The sequence below is a fragment of the Eptesicus fuscus genome, chromosome 7 (assembly GCF_027574615.1).
Source record: "Eptesicus fuscus isolate TK198812 chromosome 7, DD_ASM_mEF_20220401, whole genome shotgun sequence".
Lineage (NCBI taxonomy): Eukaryota > Metazoa > Chordata > Mammalia > Chiroptera > Vespertilionidae > Eptesicus > Eptesicus fuscus.
This window is the reverse complement of record NC_072479.1, coordinates 46,726,570-46,747,109: the sequence shown is the minus strand read 5'-3', so window position 1 is coordinate 46,747,109 and position 20,540 is coordinate 46,726,570. Positions and strand designations below refer to the sequence as shown.

The window sequence follows — 20,540 nt, the reverse complement described above, 5'->3', positions numbered from 1 at the left end:
GATTTTTAGATACAGAGGGAGTGGGAGAGATAGAAACATTGATTAGAAACACTGATTGGTACCAAAAAAAAAATACAAAAAAACACTGATTGGCTATCTCCTGCATGCCCCCTACTGGGGATTGCAAACCTGGCATGTGCCCTGACTGAGAATCGAACCAATGACCTCTTGGTGCATCGGACAGCACTCAATCCACTGAGCCACACTAGCTGGACAAGATTTATATTTGAATATTTCTTATATCTTCAAAAGCAGTAGTCATTGAATATTCGTTTATAAGGGGGGGGGGGAATTGCCAAGGGTTATTTCTTTAACGATAATTTTAAAACTGAACCATTATTCTTACAGATCATGCAGTACATTTATTCTTCATCAGCATCTCATCCCCTTGTTACCTTTTCTTCATGCAAGTAACATGGCAGTGTATTTCAACAGACCACATTTTAAAACACAGAATAACATTTATAAAATGTACAAACAAATTTGGGTAGCACAGACACGTAGCTCAAAAGAGGCAAAATTAATGTCCCATTTCTTTCAGAGTTCTGTATAATGTATCATTATTTCTAGGGGTATAATTTTACTCTACTGATAAAAGGTGAGTGAAAATTTTTAGCTGTCATAGAAATGTCAGGAGATATTCCCAATGATGGCTTTCAAATGATTTGACATTAGGCCATATTTTTCTTAGTTTTAGCCTTAGGTAGTTTTCTGAAATTCCTTGGTGTATTTTTTCATTGAATCCACATGGACATTATTAACTTACTTTTTTATGAAAACCAGGAAAAAAACAGACTTTTCTCTTTAACTTTATGTTTTGGAAAAAGGCATTAAACTACTTTGGTAAAGGTTATGAAATATGCCTTAATTTGACTTCTTTGTTCATATAGTTGCAATTTCATGTATCAGAATACTGCATTACAAGATACGTCTAGTTGTTCCGTTCCAGTCCAAGAGCCAAACAGAAAAAAGTAAGTCTGTAACTTCACAGTTACAGATTTTCAAAGTCCAAAATTTAGGGAACAAGTCTTGCTAACAGAAGATTCAACTCATAGTTATCACTATAAATTTTTCCATAGGCCCTAGAACATGCAGCACAATTAGCCTTTTTAATTTTCTAAGCTCCTCTGGATATTTGCACCATTCAACCTCCTTAAGAAAAAGAGAAACTGAGGCAGAACAGAAGCAATTTCCTGGATAACACTGATGATGAAAGTCCATAATCTGAGGATTGGTTAAATCTATGTGGCCAACTTCATTGCCCTCTAACACCCCTGAGCAATTCTTTTTAATATTACTAGTCTCTCCCTTCTCCTACACACAACAATTCCATAGATTCACCAAAGTCCTCCACCCCATTCCTGCTATCTTCACTCAACTGATTACCTCAAAGAAAAGATTTTGCTAGTTGTGAATTCTCTCAAGTTTTCCTCCATCCACCTACAAAAAGGCTACAGCCACATTCATTCCTACTTCCTTCCCATATCCTCTGAGATTGGTTCCCTAAATAATGTCATCTTCCTTCATATATATTAATGTGATGAAAAGATTAAGAACCAAACACTGTCTCTACCAGGCTATCTTCCTTCCTTCCTGACATTACAATGCGTCTATAATCATGGCCTCAGTTTTCTTGCCCATAACTCTTCAGCTTACTACAGTATGGCTTTTGCCCCCATTACTATTAAAATGTTTTGATGAAAGGTCACTGATGATGTCCAAGTTGTTATATCCATTGAACACTTTCCCACCTTAATCTCTCCTATATTCTCTGAAATTTTTTATTACAATTAACTTCTCTTTCTCTTCTTTTTTGACCTATATATAGCAACAACAGTGTCTTTGAGTTTTCCTTTTCCTTCTCTGATCAGTCTATCACGAATGACCTTAATATGCTTCTCTCTATATAACTGCACCTTGCGAAGCGATCTGAATGTGGGTTCAATGCACCCTTAGAAAACCCATAGCTTTTGTGTTCATATGTATATGACTCATGGGACAGCAGAACTCAGCTCTTTCATCTCATTCTTAGAGTCCATGACTCTCAGGGTCTCTTATCTGTTTCCATAACTTCAATTCACACCTAACGTTTCAGTGACCTCCCATTTCTATCTCCAGTTTCACCCTTCTTCCGAGCTCTAGATTCATATCAATAGCTGTCTACCAGACATCTCTGCCTTGGACTTAACATGTCTGAACCAAACTCATTACCTTCCCAATGAACCTGTTCACTTATCTTCTTTAGAAAGCAAGCACTATGTACCTGACTGCCAAGACATAAACTTGGCAGTCTTTCTAGACTAACTTTTCTTTTATCAAACATCTCCATAAACTTTCATTGATTTCTCAGATCTCTTCTCTTCTCTTGCTTTCTATTGTTACTACCAAATAGAAACAATTTGGGTAGTTTTGCCTAACTACCTGCCTCTTCTCTCATGTCTTCCTTTCCAAGTCCTTGACCCAGCCACAGCAAGCTTTGAGTCCACCCAGTTACCACGCTCTCTCATGAACCCTGCCCTTATTTTATGCCTGGAATGTCTACTTCCTGAAAAACTGACTTCCCGCTCCAGGCTCAGGTGAAATGTCACCTCTTTGTAAAGCTTTCCTGCTCCACATGCTTCTTTCCTGTACTTTCCCTTATGTTTATTATTATACTTATAGTAACAATCTATTTACTTGTCTTCCCCATTAAACTTAAGTCTCGGGAGAGGATTTATTTTCTTATTTGAATCCCCAGGGACTAACATATTCTTTGTGGCTCAAAAACTGTTTATAAAAAAATGAATGTGTTAAGACAAATTAGTGATATCCCCTCAAAAAACATGGTGAATCATGTCTTACCATGTCTACTCCAAGTCATGAAATTTCTGACATTAAATGAAAAAGAAACCCAAGTATACGAGTGAAGCCTTGATTGAGAGAGGTTGACATCGGCATCCCAATCACAGGTCAGCAGGAAATGGGCAATACCTGGCCATGCACAGGAGACTAAGCTGGTCCTGATCTGGCTATCCACGGAGACACCTAATAGTCCAAACAACAGCATGCACAGGCAGGGGTGAACTGGGGTAAAATTGGAGCTACAGTCAGACCAACTTGGCTTGAATTCTAATTCCACTACTTACCAGCTGGCCTTGGGCAAAGTCTTCGCCTTTTATTCATTCAACACATAGGCATTGAGTGTGTCAGGCACTAAGCATTGTTCATGCCCACAATTGCAAGGATGAATAAAAAGAGATCTAGTATTTGTCCTTATGGAGAAATCTGTCTGGCTTGCAGGCTGGACAAAAGTTGATCATTAATCAAATAATTATAAAATTAAGACTGTGGTAAAGTGCTTCAGAGAAGAAGTATGTTGTACTTGGGAGACTATGTAATTTGATTTAGCTAGGGGGTCAAGAAAGGCTTGCCCGAGAAAGAAGGCACAACTGAGATCTGCTAGATGAAGTTAAACAGGTGAAAGAGGGGGAAGCATTTTCAGCCGAAGGAAGTTCAGGGGTATAAGCTCTGACAGGACTTCAGCAAGCTTGAAGAACTAAAGAGAGGCCAGCACCTACTTGATAGCATTGCTGGGAGGATTAAAGAACGTGTAAAGGAGGTAGCAAATGTTGATACACAACAAGCATTGAACAAATTGTGGTCATTATTAACAGGACTAGAGGCCCGATGCACAAAGATTCGTGTAAGAATGGGCCTTCCTTCCTCTGGGTGCTGGCACCGCTTTTGCTCAGGTCCCGGAGCTGCCTTTCTGCCTTCCCACACTGCCCAGAGGCCCAGAGCTTCTGGGGCAGTGCGGAACACCTGTGTCATCGCCATGGCGATGACGCAAGCATCCCACCCCCCCGCGGCTGGGGCCTGTGTATGCAAATTAACCCACCATATTTGTTGGATTAATTTGCATACTCACGCCTGATTGGCTGGTGGGCATTGTGAAGGTACTGTCAATTTGCATCTTTTATTAGTGTAGATTAATGCACAAGTAGAATACCCACTCTTGTTGGGGGAATGTGGCAGAAGTTTCTAGACAGTGGGGGAACCTGTAGGTAGGAAGGAGCAGTCTTTGTATTTCTGGGTGTTTGGGGCTGGAGGAGGGTGATCAAGGGCGCTCTCACATTCCTGAAGAACATCAGCCATGTGCTGTGTGTATTTGGAGAAGAGTTCAAAAGAAGAGTAGGGGCTGTGAAAATAGTCTAAAAATTATTTTCCTTTTCTGCTTACTGCAGATGTGAGTTTACAGTTCAGGTTAGTATATATAGTCGAAATTACAATTACCTTATTTCATTTTTTTAAATATGTTTTTATTGATTTCTTAGAGAGAGAGAGGAAGGGAGAGGATAGAGAGATAGAAACATCAAAGAGAGAGGAACATTATCAATTGGCTGCCTCTTGCATGGCCCCTACTGGGGAATAAGCCTGCAACCATGGTACGTGCCCTTGACTGGAATAGAACCTGGGACCCTTCAGTCTGCAGGCCGATGCTCTATCCACTGAGCCAAACGAGCTTGGGCACCTTATTTTTTTTAGATTGAAAACAAATTAGAAATGTCTTATTGAACTATTAATTTACAGGAAATTTATAGGACAGAAAACAAGTAAAACTACTCCACGAAGATGTAATCAGCAAAATCGAGGCAAGGAAAGTTTGTAGGCCAAAATCCTGTTTACTCAACAAAAAATTGTAGGAATGAAAAATGAGAGGTGGATGGAAAACCCACAGACTAAAAGACCTAAAAGACCGATCAACCAATCATGATGTGCAGACCTTTTCTGGGTTCTCATTCAAATACACAGACCTTTTAAAGTATATGACATTAAAATGTCTGTTAAAAAGTATGACATTTATGGGACAGTTGAAAATTTAACTGGATATTTGATTACATTAAGAAATAATTTCTGCCAAAGCCGGTTTGGCTCAGTGGATAGAGCGTTGGCCTGCGGACTCAAGGGTCCCAGGTTCGATTCCGGTCAAGGGCATGTACCTTGGTTGCGGGCACATCCCCAGTAGGGGGTGTGCAGGAGGCAGCTGATCGATGTTTCTCTCTCATCGATGTTTCTAACTCTCTATCCCTCTCTCTTCCTCTCTGTAAAAAAATCAATAAAATATATATTTTTTTAAAAAAAAAATAATTTCTAATTGGTTTGAGGGTATTTTAAAATATATATTTTTTTATTGATTTCAGAGAGGAAGGGGGAGAGAGAGAAAGATTAGTATCAATGATGACAGAGTCTCGTCAGTCTGCTGCCTCCTGTACGCCCCCTACTGGGAATCATACCCACAACCCAGGCATGTGCCCTGACCGGGAATAGAACCATGACCTCCTGGTTCATAGGTCAATGCTCAACCACTGAGCCACACTGGCAGGACTGAGGTTTTTTTTAAAGTTATCTTTTATAGATACATCAGAGTTTCTCAAAGATAAGGACAGACTATAGCACTCACCTTGCCTAACACTGTACTAGACAATATAGGCGATAAATACTATTGACTGAAACCATTATTTCTTAAAAACGTATTATGTATTTTTGTCTTCGTCAGAAAAGTTTCTATAGCCATACAGGTAGGGGGATATGTGTGTTAGAAAACTTGTAAGTAATTGAACAAATACCAGGGACTAAACCACTACAGCAGAAGGAATAGTTAGTGTCAAGTACCCCAGATGGGATGGCCCCTGGAATGATCAGGAAATAGAAGGGAGGCCAGTGTGGCAAGACCAGAGTGCGCGAGGCGCTGTAGTTCTCAGTATGTGGCCAGAGGGGAAGCACTGCCCTGTGACAGGCAAAGGATCAGATGCTCCCAGTGGAGGAACCCTGGAAAGGGCCCATAGTAACAAGATCCAGCTCCACACATCCTCCGAGGCCAGAGGTAAACCCTGCAGGCGACCTCGATGCCCTGCTTCTTGTCTTCTGTCTCTCCCTTCCATGCCCCCTACCTGCACACTGGCCTTCAGCCCTGCAGGAGCAGGAGGTACGGTCTGCAGTGATGGGCAACCTTTTGAGCTTGGTGTGTCAAACCACCAAAAAACTGAGCATAACTCGGGTAGTGTGTCACTTTGAGGAAAAAAACATTATTTCGCAAATGTTTCATCCTCAGGAGCAGCAAATGTTTCATCCTCGGCATGCAGCCACCTCAGAATTGAACCTGGGACCTTTCAGTGCTGACACGCGTGTCATAGGTTCGCCATCACTGGCTAGGGAGAAAAGGCAGCCATGGTGCCTTCCAGGCCACAGCTAAGGGTGGGGAGGAGTTTTAATTATGAATAAAAATCAGAATTTTAACTACTAGAGAGGTGGGCATTTTAATTACTGAGATGAGAATAAGCTTAGCACTAAAGTAATCAGAAGATTACTTTATTACCTCTGGCTGACGAGAGAATTCCAGGGTCTGCCTGAGGGCTCATGGAAGGCCCGGGGAGGAAGCAGCCTGCATGGTAGGTCTGTGGGGCTTTGTGAAAAAGTGAAGATGCTCATTTGTGTAATAGCTTTAAGCTCTTGGATCCTTGTTAGGATTTGAAGAGCCAAGGAGGGGGGCCGCATATTTTCCATTGTAACCAACTTCACTTAAAGCATGCCAGAATATTAGGACAAATCTGAACTCTCCTTTATTACTTTTTAATTACTGTGTGTTACATACGGCTTTCTCATTTCTAAGAATTATTTTCTGTACATTTTTGAGTACTTGCCATTCCCCTTCCTAGATGTAAACCTAGTTAACGATCATCAGTCTCTGCCGCGAGCATCGTGAATGACAGGACTTTATAGTTAAAATAAATGGTTACGGAGCAGATGTGAGCAGACACCATGGTTAGTCAGGCTGATTCATTTTTTTTAAAGGCACATTAAAGCTGAATCAACTGTCATCTTTTAGTGATGACTGTTGATCTGATGTGATGAGAGGAAGTCCACGCACGTGGATGGGCTGATTCAGCTCCCGGATGGTTGGAACGTCGTTAACTCATACAGACTGATTCTGCTCCTGCTTCAAACTTCTAAGCCTTTGTTCTCCGGGCTCAGAGGACAGCTTTGAAGTTCGGGATAAAGCTCTTCTAACACACCATTACCAAAGAATAACCTTTTGATTATGATCTCATGAAAGTATAATCAATAACTTACATAAGTTAAAACCATGGCAAACAGTGACGGTCCTGTAATTGGACCTTTATGAATCCCATATGTAACAATCTCTGTACTCGCTAGCAGTCTTGCATAATACATATAGCTCTTCCCCAAACATAGCTGTTGAACTTTCTCAAAAGGCTATGAAACTTTTCACAGCTACTGTCAACCTCGAACTGTTCAGGCCCTTAAGTTAGGGTGTGGGGACCTAATGGACAGAATTTTTGGAAAGCTTAAAAAAAATAAATATTTCCCTTGAATCCATTTGATGCTCATTTGTGTAAAGCAATTTAATCTAAGCCAGTAACTTTTTACTTAACTGCATGGCTTGTGTGCTTTAAAAATATACAGTATCCTGGAAAAGAAAAGGCTTTTCCAACAAATCATTGTTAAAAGCATAAGTGGAAAGTATATTCATTTAGCAAAGGCATGCTCTCATGTCAAGTTCTCAAATGACTGGGACCTGGTTAGGAAGCCATTATGTCATTATCTACATTACCTAACATTTATATTTATTTCTCTCTTTCTCTCTCTCTCTCTCTCTCTCTCTCTCTCTCTCTCTCTCTCTCTCCCTCTCTCTCTCTCTCTCTCTCTCTCTCTCTTCTCTCCCTCTCCCTCTCTTCCTCTCCTTCTCCCTCCCAGTTAAATTATATTATTACTCAATTTAAAATGTAGGTGTTCAGTGTAACTTAATTGGCTTCTCTTTGGGAATAAGGGCAGTAAGCTTACAAGAGAATATTTGGGAGGAAAAGTATCCAACCCAGGCCCACAGCAGTTAAGAAACAAAACAAAAACCCCAGAGTTTTCTGATCTAAGAGGACAAAGAAGTCTGAATTGAAGGGACACTTAATGACAGAATAAAAGATGTCCAAAAAAGATTAGTCCCATCTTTTTGGACTAAACATCCGATCTTTAAAGTGAGTTGAGTTGACAAAGACAAAACCAATAAGTAATAAGAGGGCACATGAAAGCAGCTATTTTTGCATTCTGCCTCCTTCCTCACAACCATACTACCCCACCCCATTGTCACCTGATTCAGTTTTGTTACCTGTATCATGATTATTTTTCTTTTGGAACATATTCAAAAGTTGTCAAAGCTAATTTCCAGCAAATTGATTACATTTAGATTTTTTTTAGTTCAAAATATCACTGTTAAATTAATCTTTGTGACACTACTGCCACTATATTGAACTTCTTCACATAAAAATAGCTTTCAAATTAAAATTTTAATTATTACTGACTCCCTTCATTGTAATCACCTACATTTTAAAAAGTGATATTTGGCCCCATATCTCCTCTATTCAATTTTAATTCCTAAAGACAGAGACATATACATTGGTAAATAACAATTTACCCATCTGTTTTCAATTGTCCAATTTTATCTTATAAAAGTAATCTCAAATGTCTTTCACACACACACAAAAGAAGGGATGATGATCAAAGAAGACCAGTAACACCAATGGGGAGAAGGCTCAGCTTGACTAATTGTTCTTTAAGAAAGTACCAGTGAACTGGTTTTGGTCTCCAGTTGTGACAGAGGATAACAGACTACATAAAGTGGAAAAGAAATAGACCAATGGGAAAACTGGATGTGTGCAAATCAGCAGGGCTGATATGAGCTGAATCATGATTTGTGTGAATGTATGGAAGCTCAAAGGCACTAGGAATTTTTTTTTTTTTTTTGCACACACACACACACATACAAAGATAGATGGCTCTGGAAATTGGAGACCAGACAGCATCAGCATCTGTTTTCATGGCTCTTTTAATACCTAGAGGAATAACCTAGACATCAATATAGAGTCACGAGAAGCAAACAGTGCCTGGACAGAACTGTTCTTACTCAAAAGAGAGGATAAGAAGCAATAGAAAGAGACGACCTCTATTTCAAAATCACTACTGATTCCTTCCCTCAATGAGAATTCCCGTCTTTACCATTCTATGGATGGCTAAACAGTGCACTTAAGAGCCACACCCAAAGCATAAACCTGTGTCAGCCTGGAACACATACTGGGTGGTGTTTCATTCAGATTGGTCTTGAAATCCAATCTATTAGATATTCTGATTAGTGACTTTTATAAACAAAATGTGAGGGTACCCACAAAAGCTGTAGACTTTTTAAAACTAATCAGGTTTTAATTATCTGAAAGGAGTATCTAAAAATTCTTAACTAATTAAATATGACAACATTAAAATTAGAATTAAAATTTTCAGGTTCAAAAAGCCAACCACAGAATGGGTTGCATAATGGGAAGCATAATGAGACAACTGAGACTAGGCAAATCAGATTTGGAAAATCATAGTTTACTACAAGCTAAATATGAGTTAGAAATATTATGTTATATGAAAAAAGTGAACTTGTCTGTAAAATTCTTCCTTTATTCCGGCCGGCATGGCTCCGTGGTTGAATGTCGACCCAAGCACCAAGAGGTCCCTGGGTTCAATACCTGGTCAGGGCACATGCCTGGGTTGGGGGCTCCATCCCCAGTGGGTAGTATGCAGGAGGCATCTGATCAATGTTTCTCTCTCATTGATGTTTCTATCTCTGTCTCCCTTCCTCTCTCTCTAAAGTCAATAAAAATATATTTTTAAAAATTCGTCCTCCATGCTATGCATTAGATATAATACTAGTATCTATTTTAAATGATATGAATGAATTAGAAGGATTCAGAAAAACATCAAAATTTATGAAACTATTTAAAAAGTCTTATGAAGCCGAAACCGGTTTGGCTCAAAGGATAGAGCGTCGGTCTGCGGACTGAAGGGTCCCAGGTTCGATTCCGGTCAGGGGCATGTACATTGGCTGCGGGCACATCCCTGGTGGGGGGTATGCAGGAGGCAGCTGGTCGAAGATTCTCTCTCATTGATGTTTCTAGCTCTCTATCCCTCTCCCTTCCTCTCTGTAAAATATCAATAAAATATATTTTAAAAAAATAAAAAGTCTCATGAAGAACTGTTTTTTTTAATTAAGTATTCAGATTAATCACTTTACCAAGTTCATTGTTGTCTATAGTTCTTGAATTTTTGTCTATTGTTCTAAAGCCCTGAAAGGTATAACAAAAAGAAATAAGACTTCATTGTACCAAGGAAGATTCTGGATGGAGATAAAGTGTAGGCGATCAAAATGTTGAAATTCCAGCCCAGTTGGTGTGGCTCAGTGGTTGAGCATTGACCTATGAACTAGGACAGTGATGGCGAACCTATGACATGCGTGTCAGCACTGACACATGTAGCCATTTCTGATGACACATGGCCGCTGAGGCGGCCGCATGCCGAGGATGAAACATTTGCTGCTCCTGAGGATGAAACATTTGCGAAATAATGTTTTTTCCTCAAAGTGACACACTACCCGAGTTATGCTCAGTTTTTTGGCGAAGTTTGACACACCAAGCTCAAAAGGTTGCCCATCACTGAACTAGGAGGTCAAGGTTCGATTCCTGGTCAGGATACCTGGGGTGTGCAGGAGGCAGCTGAGCAATGATTGTCTCTTATCACTGATGTTTCTATCTCTCTCTTCCTCTCTGAAATCAATTAAAAAAATTTTTTTAAATGTTGAAACTCTGGATAGCCAAAGTGATGGCTGGGTTCTTACGGAAGGTAGTTAAAGGTCTGCCTTATATGCTTCCTGTTAGCAGAGATCCCTTCCTGCTCTGCTAATCTATGGTTGATCTTAAAAAGCTTCTGCTGTTTGTTTTGTTTTGTTTATTCATTCAGTTTATTTTTGAACAAACTGATCGTCGCCAGAGGGAAGGGCAATGGGGGAAAGGGTGAAAAAGTGAGGGGGACTGAAAGGCACAAACTTCTAGTTATAAAATAAATAAGTCACAGGGATGTAAAGTACAGCGTAGAGAATACAGTCAATAATATTGTAATAACTTTGTATGGTGACAGATGGTTATTAGACTTATCATGGTGATCGTTTTGTAAGGTACATAGTAGTCAAGTCACTGTGTTGTATACCTGAAAATAATATGATGTTGTATGCCAACTATTATTTAAAAAAAAAAAAATACTTGAATTCACAAGTGGTCTTCCTGCCAACAATCCCTCCTCACTCTTCTGCTCTGTACCGGTCCATTGTCTACTTCTTTTTCTACTTTTTCCACTCCCAAGTTTTCTCATTTGCTCATGCTATTCTGTACTACTCTTCCGAATCCAAAATTACTTTGTTCCAAAAAGTCAAATCCTTCCCTAACAATTATTTCTAAATTATCTTCTTCCCAAAGAGTAAATATTTCCATAGAGCTGTTTCTTTTTTAACATTTTGTTTTTTAATAACAGTTTATATCCAATATTATTTTGTACTAGAGGCCTGATGCACGAAATTCTGCCAGAGTAGGCCTTTGCAGCTGCGGCGGCTACCTCAATCCCTCCCTTGCAGCCACAGCAGCTGTCTCAATCCCTCCTGTGGCTGCAGCCCTGGCTTCCTCCAGAAGGTCCTTCGAAGGACATCTGGGCAGTTCAGTTGATTTGCATATTAAGCTTTTATTATTACAGATTAGTTTCAGGTGTACAGCATAGTGGTTAGATAATCATATACTTTACAAAGTGGCCCCCCTGATATTTCACTAGCTCCATATATAGTTATTACAATGTTATTGACTATATTCCCTATAATGTACTTTACATCCCCGTGACTATCAATCTGTCACAAAATAATATTAATCCCTAAACTATCTTTACCCAGTCCCCCAACCTGCCTCCCCTCTGGCAACCATCAGTCTGATGTCTGTGTCTATGAGTCTGTTTTTGTTTTGTTTACTTTGCTTTTTAGATTCCACATATAAGTAAAATCATATGGTATTTGTATATCTCTCTCTGACTTATTTCACTTAGCATAATACCATCTAGGTCCATTCATGCTGTCACAAATGGTATGGTTTCATTCTTTTTTATGGCCAAGTAATATTCCATTGTAAAGATGTACCACCACTTTTTTATCCACTTGTATACTGAAGGGCACTTGGGTTGCTTCCATATCTTGACTATTGTAAATAACACTACAATATAGGGGTGCATATAGTCTTTCAAAATAATGTTTTGGATTTCTTCAGATATATACCCAGAAGTGGAATTGTTGGGTCATAAGGAAGTTTCATTTTTAATATTTTGAGGAACCTCCATACTATTTTCCAAAATGTTTGTACCAATCTGCATTCCCACCACAGTGCATGAGGGTTCTCTTTTCTCCACATCCTCACCAACATTTGTTGTTTGTTAATTTATTGATGATTTCCCCATCAGCCTTTTTTAGAATCAACTTGAAATTATCTCTCATGTATTTCTGTCCTTATTGTTTTTCCTCAGTTTTCTTTTGTGCCACATCAACCACATCACTTTAGGTAAAATTATTAAAGGAAATTAAAGTAACAGAAATTCTAGTACCATGGGGGGGAGGTATCATGTTTATTAAATGAAAGAAGGAAGGAAAGGAAGAGGGGTTATAATGCTAGTTTGGTGGATTCTGAGGTAAAGAATTCATCTCTAAGAAAGAGCCAACATTCTGACATGAATCAAGAGAAGGACAACAGAACATAAGGTCAACACGTTGTGTCTTTCTTCCTCCATCGGCAGTGGATAAAAGACAAAGTCAATCTATGAACTCAGCTCTTAGAAACAGGTTAGCACAGAGTCAGGACAACTTTTCAAAGTTATGTAAAAACAATGTTATTTTAAAATATATATATTCTCTGACTATTAAATACTTTCCAGCTCTCGTTGAAAAATCTGTATGTGTAGTTCCTTTTGATGCTGCCGAAATTTCCACCATAAGGGATCTCAGAGAGCTCTGTGAACAAGTTAGTCTTCCCAAAGATCCTCTGAGCTAAAATGGCCAAACAAGACACTTTTGAGCTGGAAAAATTCTAGGAGAGCATGTGGGGAAACTGCAGGCCAGGGAGGTGGTTATATTCCAAGTCCCATCCATCAGGACTGGTTCAGCATGCTTTTCATGATACCATACTGCCACCCTACCAACCACTTCCATTGTGGTAATGCTGAAATTAAAGGGGGGAAACCCAACACTGACATTAGCCTGAGATTTGGGGACCACCATGGTTAAATATCTACCATGTCCTGGGTACAAGCTGAGTGAAATGCATCACAGCCAGAACTGCAGTGCCTATCTCCTCACAACATGTTGACCCTTATGTTCTGTTGTCCTTCTCTTGATTCATGTTAGAATGTTGGCTCTTTCTTGGAGATGAATTCTTTACACACACACACACACACACACAGAAAGAGAGAGAGAGAGAGACAGAGAGAGACAGAGAGAGAGAGACAGAGAGAGAGAGAGAGAGAGAGACAGAGAGAGAGACAGAGAGAGAAAAGAAGAAGGAGAACGAGGAGGAGAAGGAGAAGGAGGAGGAAAAGGAGAAGAAGGAGAAGGAGGAGGAGGAGGAGGAGAAAAAGGAGGAGGAGGAGGGAGGAAGGAGGGTGGAAGGGAGGGAGGGAGAGAGAGAGAGAGATTATTAGACTGGATAACAGATCAGCAGACTTCCTCATACTCCATTCTGGGAGAAAAAATGTAGGCAATTCTTCCCTTCCACTTTATGGGACCTTTGAATTGTGATGTAGTGGTGATGTGGAGAGCTTGGCTCTTTTGTCACCTCTGTTGCCAGTTCTCTCTGGGATCCTCAGAGAGTTGGTCATCATCTCAGGTCCTCAGTTCTCCCATCTGAAAAATTAGGTGGTTGAAGGAATCTTTAAGATACCTTCCGTTCTAAGAGTTTATGATTCTAAGTGGAGGCCCTTGACAAATTCATCTAAGGGTTAATATACAGTCCTGAGCATCTGTGAAGAATACAATTCATTCTGCTTAGATAACTAGGTAGAGGATCGGGCTCAGTAAAGAGTTAGTTCTTAATATTAAAGTCTCAGTATATTAGTTCTGTGCTTTTAATGATCTAAGACCTAATGAGTAACCTTTTCCAAAACATACACACCTGGAAATTGCTGCACAGACATCCTTGGGTGCACACTCTTGCCTTTATCGATTTCTGGTGTTTTCAAAATGCAGAGATACATTTTAATAACCAATTGACGAGATCTCTCAGAGTGAGCCAACAGTGTGATTGAGAATGACTTCCCTCCATCAGACCTGCCTGTTTCCCTTCTGTTTGCCTTGTGTTCGCCACAGGAGATTTTGCTCAAAGAAGCACACAAGGGCTGCCGGCTTTGAAGTGGCTGCGGAAGATGCTCTGCAGCCGAGAAGCCAGCAGTTTATAAACAATAATCTGTGTCTACCTACCAGGCTCTTGTTACTCCCTGAAACATTCTATTCCACAGAGAGCAAATTCAGCAGAAGTTAACAGACACTTCAAAGGCTAACATGCGGAGTATTTACTAAGATACCAGGACTGCTGATTCAAGTGAAACCAGCTCGTAGTCTGCTGAGTGCTTTCTCTTAAAGACTGCCCTGTACAGCTCTACTCTTTCCTCTTCCTCCACTTGGATGTACAACTCTGGGAGCTCTGACTAGCAAATAAACTTGTCTTCCCTTTTACAGAACACCCATAAGAGTATATTTATTTGCTTGGAGTGCCCTTATTTTGATAAATGTAGCAAATACACCATTCTTCCTCTTAGAGAGTGCTATGTTCTAGCCACTGATGACAATAACTCTACTTGCTAATGCCTGTCTGCCTTGCCCCTATGAAAACTGAGGATATTATACCACTGAGTGTTGGGGAAATAAATTACTTAATACATAAAAAGTTAAAGAACATATGTGCAAAAGTAAATGTTCCAATCACGGTTATTTCAAAATATTTCTGAATAAAAATATCTACATATGTGCAGAGAAACTCGTATAAATGTTTATTCACATCCAGTTAAAATTAGTAGAAAATGTGTTTCCTTGCTATGTTAAAAAAAATTACCTATTGTATTTTTTAGAAATCACCCATTAGTTTTATATATGTAGACTAGAAGTATAGTTTATAATTAATATCTATTTGAAGAGTCCTATGTTCACAATTAATAATCAACCTCATGCAGAACTTTTTACCATGATGGGCCTTATCCCTGTACAGAAAGGGAGAAGCCGCTTACTGATCCCTCACTGCCCCCTACAGTATGAAATTCCCACTGAGATAAACCTGTCAGAACTTAAAAATGCAGGCACAAATCAACAATCACCAGTACCATTTGGAAAGTTTCATTTGGAGGTTTAGAAATAAGCCACAAAAGGATACTAAAAATGACATCCTGGCATAATGCTGTTGGGATATGGAGTAGCCGTTACAAGCCATTCAGCAATCACATACGTGCCAAGAGCCTGTGAAATGATCAGATGCTTTGACTCAGAAATTCCACTTGTGGAACTCAGTCCTAAGGAAGTAGTAAAGCTAATGTGGAAAAAGTTTTATGCATCAAGTTGCTATTCACTGTGTTATTTATAACAGTGAAAAGGTATCCAGAGACATCATCTAAATAAGAGAATGTTTAAATAAATTACAGAATATTGTGCAGCCATTAAAAAAATCATTTATAGAATATGTAACAACATGGGAAACTGCCCCACTGTCTTTAAGCAAACAACAAAACAAAAAAAGGGGATACAAATTGGTATTCCAATGGAAAAATACTAGATGAGAAAACACCAAAATATTAAAATTTTCTTACATGAGTTAACTATACATGAATTACCCTCTCCCATTCTGCTTTCTCTTTTTCTGTAGTTTTAGAGGGTATACTAGTTTATGATGGAAAAAAGTAATGAACTTAAAATAAAACTCTGTAAGGATTCATAAAAAGAAATAGTTATACCCAGGAAATTAAGTATTGCAAACTCTAATGAAGTCCAGTTCATGTTCCCAAGTGAGTAACGAGTTTCGCAAGTTATAATTACTACAAAGACAGCTCGAAATGTGAACAACCTCAATTTGCAACAGAGACAAAAATCTCAGAGTTGATTCCTCAATTCTTTGTAAAGAACCATGCCAGGAATAACTGTTCTCAGTATCTAAAAGGAGCTACTGTTTGGGGAAGGTCTTAAAGGGGAAATAGTAGCAATATAGCTGTCCTGTTTACCTGCCTCAGAATATAATTCCCCAAGTCAGTTTATTAGTCAAATGGAATGGTCTGAAATCAAGATAGTAGGGAAATGAGATAAAAGTTACCTAAAATTTTAGTAGCTTTTATTAGCATTATTTGGGCAAATGGTATTTTGAAAAGTTAATTCTGCCCAGAGTTTGTTTTATTCTTTTATTACAATTAACCTCATTGTCGAATCTGTTTTTCTTTCTGTGATTTGAATTCAAACACAAAACCAAGAACAATGCAGAAATGATAATGACTAATAATAAATCACAGACTTTTTAGACCTAAAAGGAACCCCATTATTTTACAGATGAGAAAATGAAATACTTGTCTGAGGTCCCAGATAGATGGTGTGGGAGCCGGGCCAGAAGCCAGGTCTCCTCAGGCCAGCTCAGTGTGACACTGAGTTCAGAGAGTGGGACGCCATCACTTAGAGTGGAATTTGGGCATCCTGCCAGCGCACTCCCCAGCCTGGGGTCTGGCAGACTCCCTTTCTTTGGCCTCATGACTCCCACTTAGCACTCACAGCTCACTAATACAAAGGGAAGAAAGGACCCTACTTTTTCAGTGTCTACTACGTGTCAAGTATTTTGTATATATTATGCAACTGCATTTTGCTGCATCTATAAACAGAAAATTAATTATTTCCTTTTAATACTTGAAGAAACCAAGGTCCCCAAAAGTTTAAGTTGGTCAAGATTTGACCCCTTGCTACCGTTTGCCTCTTTTATAGTAACTTCTCCCACTGTTAGGCAGTGAAGACAGAAAATATGGTATGTTAGTCAGAGTTCTCCAGAGAAAAGGAACCAATAGGATAGAGAGAAAAACAAAGATAGATAGAGATAGATAGATAGATAGATAGATAGATAGATAGATAGATAGATAGATAGATAAATTTATTATAAGGAATTGTTTCATGTGATCATGGAGGCTGTCAAGTCCCCGGATCTGTAGTTGGCAAGCTAGAGACTGAGGACCAGTGGTTTAGTTCGATCCGAGTCCGAAGGCCTGGGAATGAGGAGAGCCAATGGTGTAAGTTCCAGTCTGAGAGCAGGCAGGCTCAGACCCAAGAGGAGCCAGTGTTTCAGTTCGCAGGAGGTCAGACAAGAGTTCTCTCTTATTTCTGGGAGAGTCTGCCTTTTTGTTCTGTTCAGGCGTTCAACTGATTGGATGAGGCCCGCCCAAGTAAAATATTAATCGTTTCCAAAATGCCTTCACAGATACATCAAGAATAATGTTTGACCAAATGTCTGGACACGTACAATTACCCATCACACATCGTGTCCTCTAGTATGTTCAGGGCCTGGACTAGGGGGAGGCAAGCAAGGCACTCAGAGCACAAATTTAGAGGTGCCTCTTTGATAGTAACTTCTCTCACTGTTAGGCAGGAAGACAGAAAATATGGTATATAAATACCATTCTAGAAGAATCTTGTGTACGCACAATTTCTCAAGGAACTGATGGCAAAAAAAAATATCTGAAATACTGAGTATGAAAACAGACTAAGGGTAATTATTTGTATGCTTACTATGGAATGGAATGGTAATCCATTTACATTTTCCAATGAAAGTTTCCTTATAATTTATATAGTATTTATTGAATGGGACCTTACTTATTTTTATTGAAAGGCAAAAGCATTTCTATAAAAGCATAAACACACAAATCTTTTGTACATTAAAGAAAAATGCACAGCTAGTAAAGATCAGGTTTGAATTATTTTACGTTTGGCAATGGGCCACTCACTGCAAATTACTAGTATACAGTTATTCCTCATATTGAGTTATCTGCAGTTTCATTAATGCAGGATTTTTCACAGTCATTGTGAGGATTAAATTAACCTTATGAGATGATATAAATGGAAGAATGTTTTAAACTATTAAGTGCAACACAGAAAGGTGTCACTGCTATTAGCAGAATATAGGACAACTCTTACTTCAATTCAAGAGAGCTGTACCAATTTATACTGTCTCCCTCAGTTCATGAGTAAATGTTCCTTCAAGTCCTGGATAACATAGGACTCCAACTCAAGTCCGCAGATACCCAAGAAATCAGGTAAGTTTAGAAATCCAACTTTGGGAACCAAAGACATCCAGCCAGTCTGGAGGCAAGTGGGATTTTGCATTCGTTCTCTCTGGCTCCTAAACGTGTCTTGACTTAGATGATTTGATATTTACCTTGTAAGATGGGTCTCTCTAAATGAAAGTCTTCTTTAAAACGTAATTTGGATAGATAGATTGGATACTCATTTATAACATAGAGGTGGAAAACTATATACATATATATGCCTACTTTGCCATACGATGGCCAGGGTTGACACCCAGGCTCTACAGGTGACTAAGATATGATCTTGGGCAAGTTACTTAATTCCTCTACATCTCAGTCTTCTTACATGTTTTACTGGAGATGAAAATAGTACCTTCAGCTCATAGAATAGGTCCCAATATGAAATGAGATAATCTATGTCAATTACTGAGAAGAACTGCATGCACACAGTGAATGTCCAATAAAGGTCAGTTCTTATTAGGTTAAATCAGATGAAATTCAACCATTCTGACCGACTAAAAATGACAACTTCAAGTGCATCAACCTAATATTTAGTAAAGTGATGCTATTTTAACCTCCTTGAATAGTGTAAGGGTTTTACTGGTCAGGGTCCTTACCTAACTCACGCTCCACAGCATGCAATATGGATGAAATAAAATGTTTCAATAATATAGATGCAGGTTCAGGAAAATGTCAGTTTCAAAGAGTTCATATTGCAGTTTCATCGCGGATTCTGGAGTCAGACCGCCTGAGTTTAAATCCTGGCTCCATTACCCCTTAGTTGAGTGACCTTAGGCAAGTTGTTCAACCTTTTTGTGACCCAGTTGCCATTTTTGTAAAATGAGAATATTAGTAGTGCTTATCTCAAAGGGTTGCTGTGAGGATTAAACTAGAAGAAAAGTGATTTTCACAATGATGGCAAGTAAAATATACTTAGTACGTGTTAGCTATTTCCCTCTTTTTATTTTGTCCTCCTTTCTTCTTTTCCTTATCACACAAGATTTACAGACCAGTAACTGATTTCACAATTCCAGAACTAATAAAGTTAATCTCTAATTTAGCAATGAACTCTTCGTATCAGAGTATAAAGAGTAAAGTACCAGTAAATTTCATCTCTGACAATTTTATACTTTTGATAAGTATTTAGGAGTCAAGGTTGAAGAAATACAGAACTGCTTATGTGAAGTAGCTGAAGAAATTGGGGATGTTGGCAAAGAGAACAGACAATGTGAGCTGTCCTCAAATGCCTGTGGGTTGGTTGCCAAGCAAAAAGAGGTTAAAACATACTCCCTCGGGGTCCAGAGGTCAGGCAGAGGACGAAGGCCAGGAATTATAGATGTGATAAGCATTCCAGTGGAGCCTCATTTGGGATTTGGGGTTCAGCTGTGTCTGGTGGTCTGCGGCACCCGTTGGCACTCATGAGATTCAGGGGACCTGATAATAGAGACATTTCTTTATGCAGTTGCCTGGGGTGTAAGGGGACAGGAGGCACCAGGCATATTTTTTCCATTGATTTTTAGAGAGAGTGGAAGGCACAGAGGGTTGGGGGGAAAGAGAGAGAGAAACATTGATGTGCGAGAGACACATTGATCTATTGGTTGCCTTCCATACACACTCTGACTGGGGCCAGGGATCAAACCTGCAACCCAGGATGTACTCTTGACTGGAATCGAACCCGAGATCCTGTGGTACACTGACAACACTCTTACAACTGAGCTACACTGGCCAGTGCAAGATGCACATTTAGACTGAGAGATACTAGGGCCTGGTGCTAAGGACAAGGCCTAACTTCTATGGGGACCTCAGTTGGGGTCAGGGTATTAAGCCATGCTGCTTTAGGTACCAAGTGACAAAGTGCAATGCCAAACTGAGGAAAGGGCTAGACTCCTCATTTCTCCAGAAAACGCCAAGCTGCTCTGAAGCCATAAGGCCTGTGGGGAACATAGACCAGCCCCTTGAGTCCTTATAGCTTAGGAGCTTGGAGAGGCTGCACCTGGACCTGAGATGCAGCCTCTTCCAGGCCCCACTGCAGCGGCAGAGGTCAAGACATCTCCCTCCCTGATGGCGTGTTACAGCCTTTCTAAGAACTCAGAAATAGCTGCTCTTTGCTAGAGGAGTAGCAGGAGTAAATGAACCTGAGGCCCTATATCAGCAATGGAGGTGACCAATCAGCCATCTTTAGGGTATAAATGCAAGGTAGGACTCTCCAAATGGGAGTCCAGAGACCAGTGGTCTTGCAATATTCAAGTTACACCTGGAAGGCAGGTTTTGACCCATGATAGAGAACAACTTCCTATGGTCACCACAATCAACATTATGAAATAAATTCTGCTTTAGTAAGT

At 39.6% G+C, this 20,540-nt stretch overlaps 1 protein-coding gene and 1 long non-coding RNA gene across 6 annotated transcripts in view; one reads left to right on the top strand and one right to left on the bottom strand.

The window, feature by feature from the left end:
* LOC114234157 (uncharacterized) overlaps positions 1 to 14,599 on the top strand; it is a 168,275-nt gene extending 153,676 nt beyond the window's left edge. For 3 of the 4 annotated variants that reach the window (XR_008556581.1, XR_008556582.1, XR_008556580.1), the window contains one exon: positions 14,401 to 14,599. This is a non-coding gene — a long non-coding RNA (uncharacterized LOC114234157). Of the gene's footprint in view, positions 1 to 14,251 lie in introns of all 4 variants that reach the window. The other variant, XR_008556583.1, reaches the window with a different exon arrangement.
* The window catches only part of WIF1 (WNT inhibitory factor 1), a 75,452-nt gene that overhangs the window by 39,368 nt on the left and 15,544 nt on the right, over positions 1 to 20,540 (bottom strand). The gene's annotated exons all lie outside the window — the stretch shown is intronic.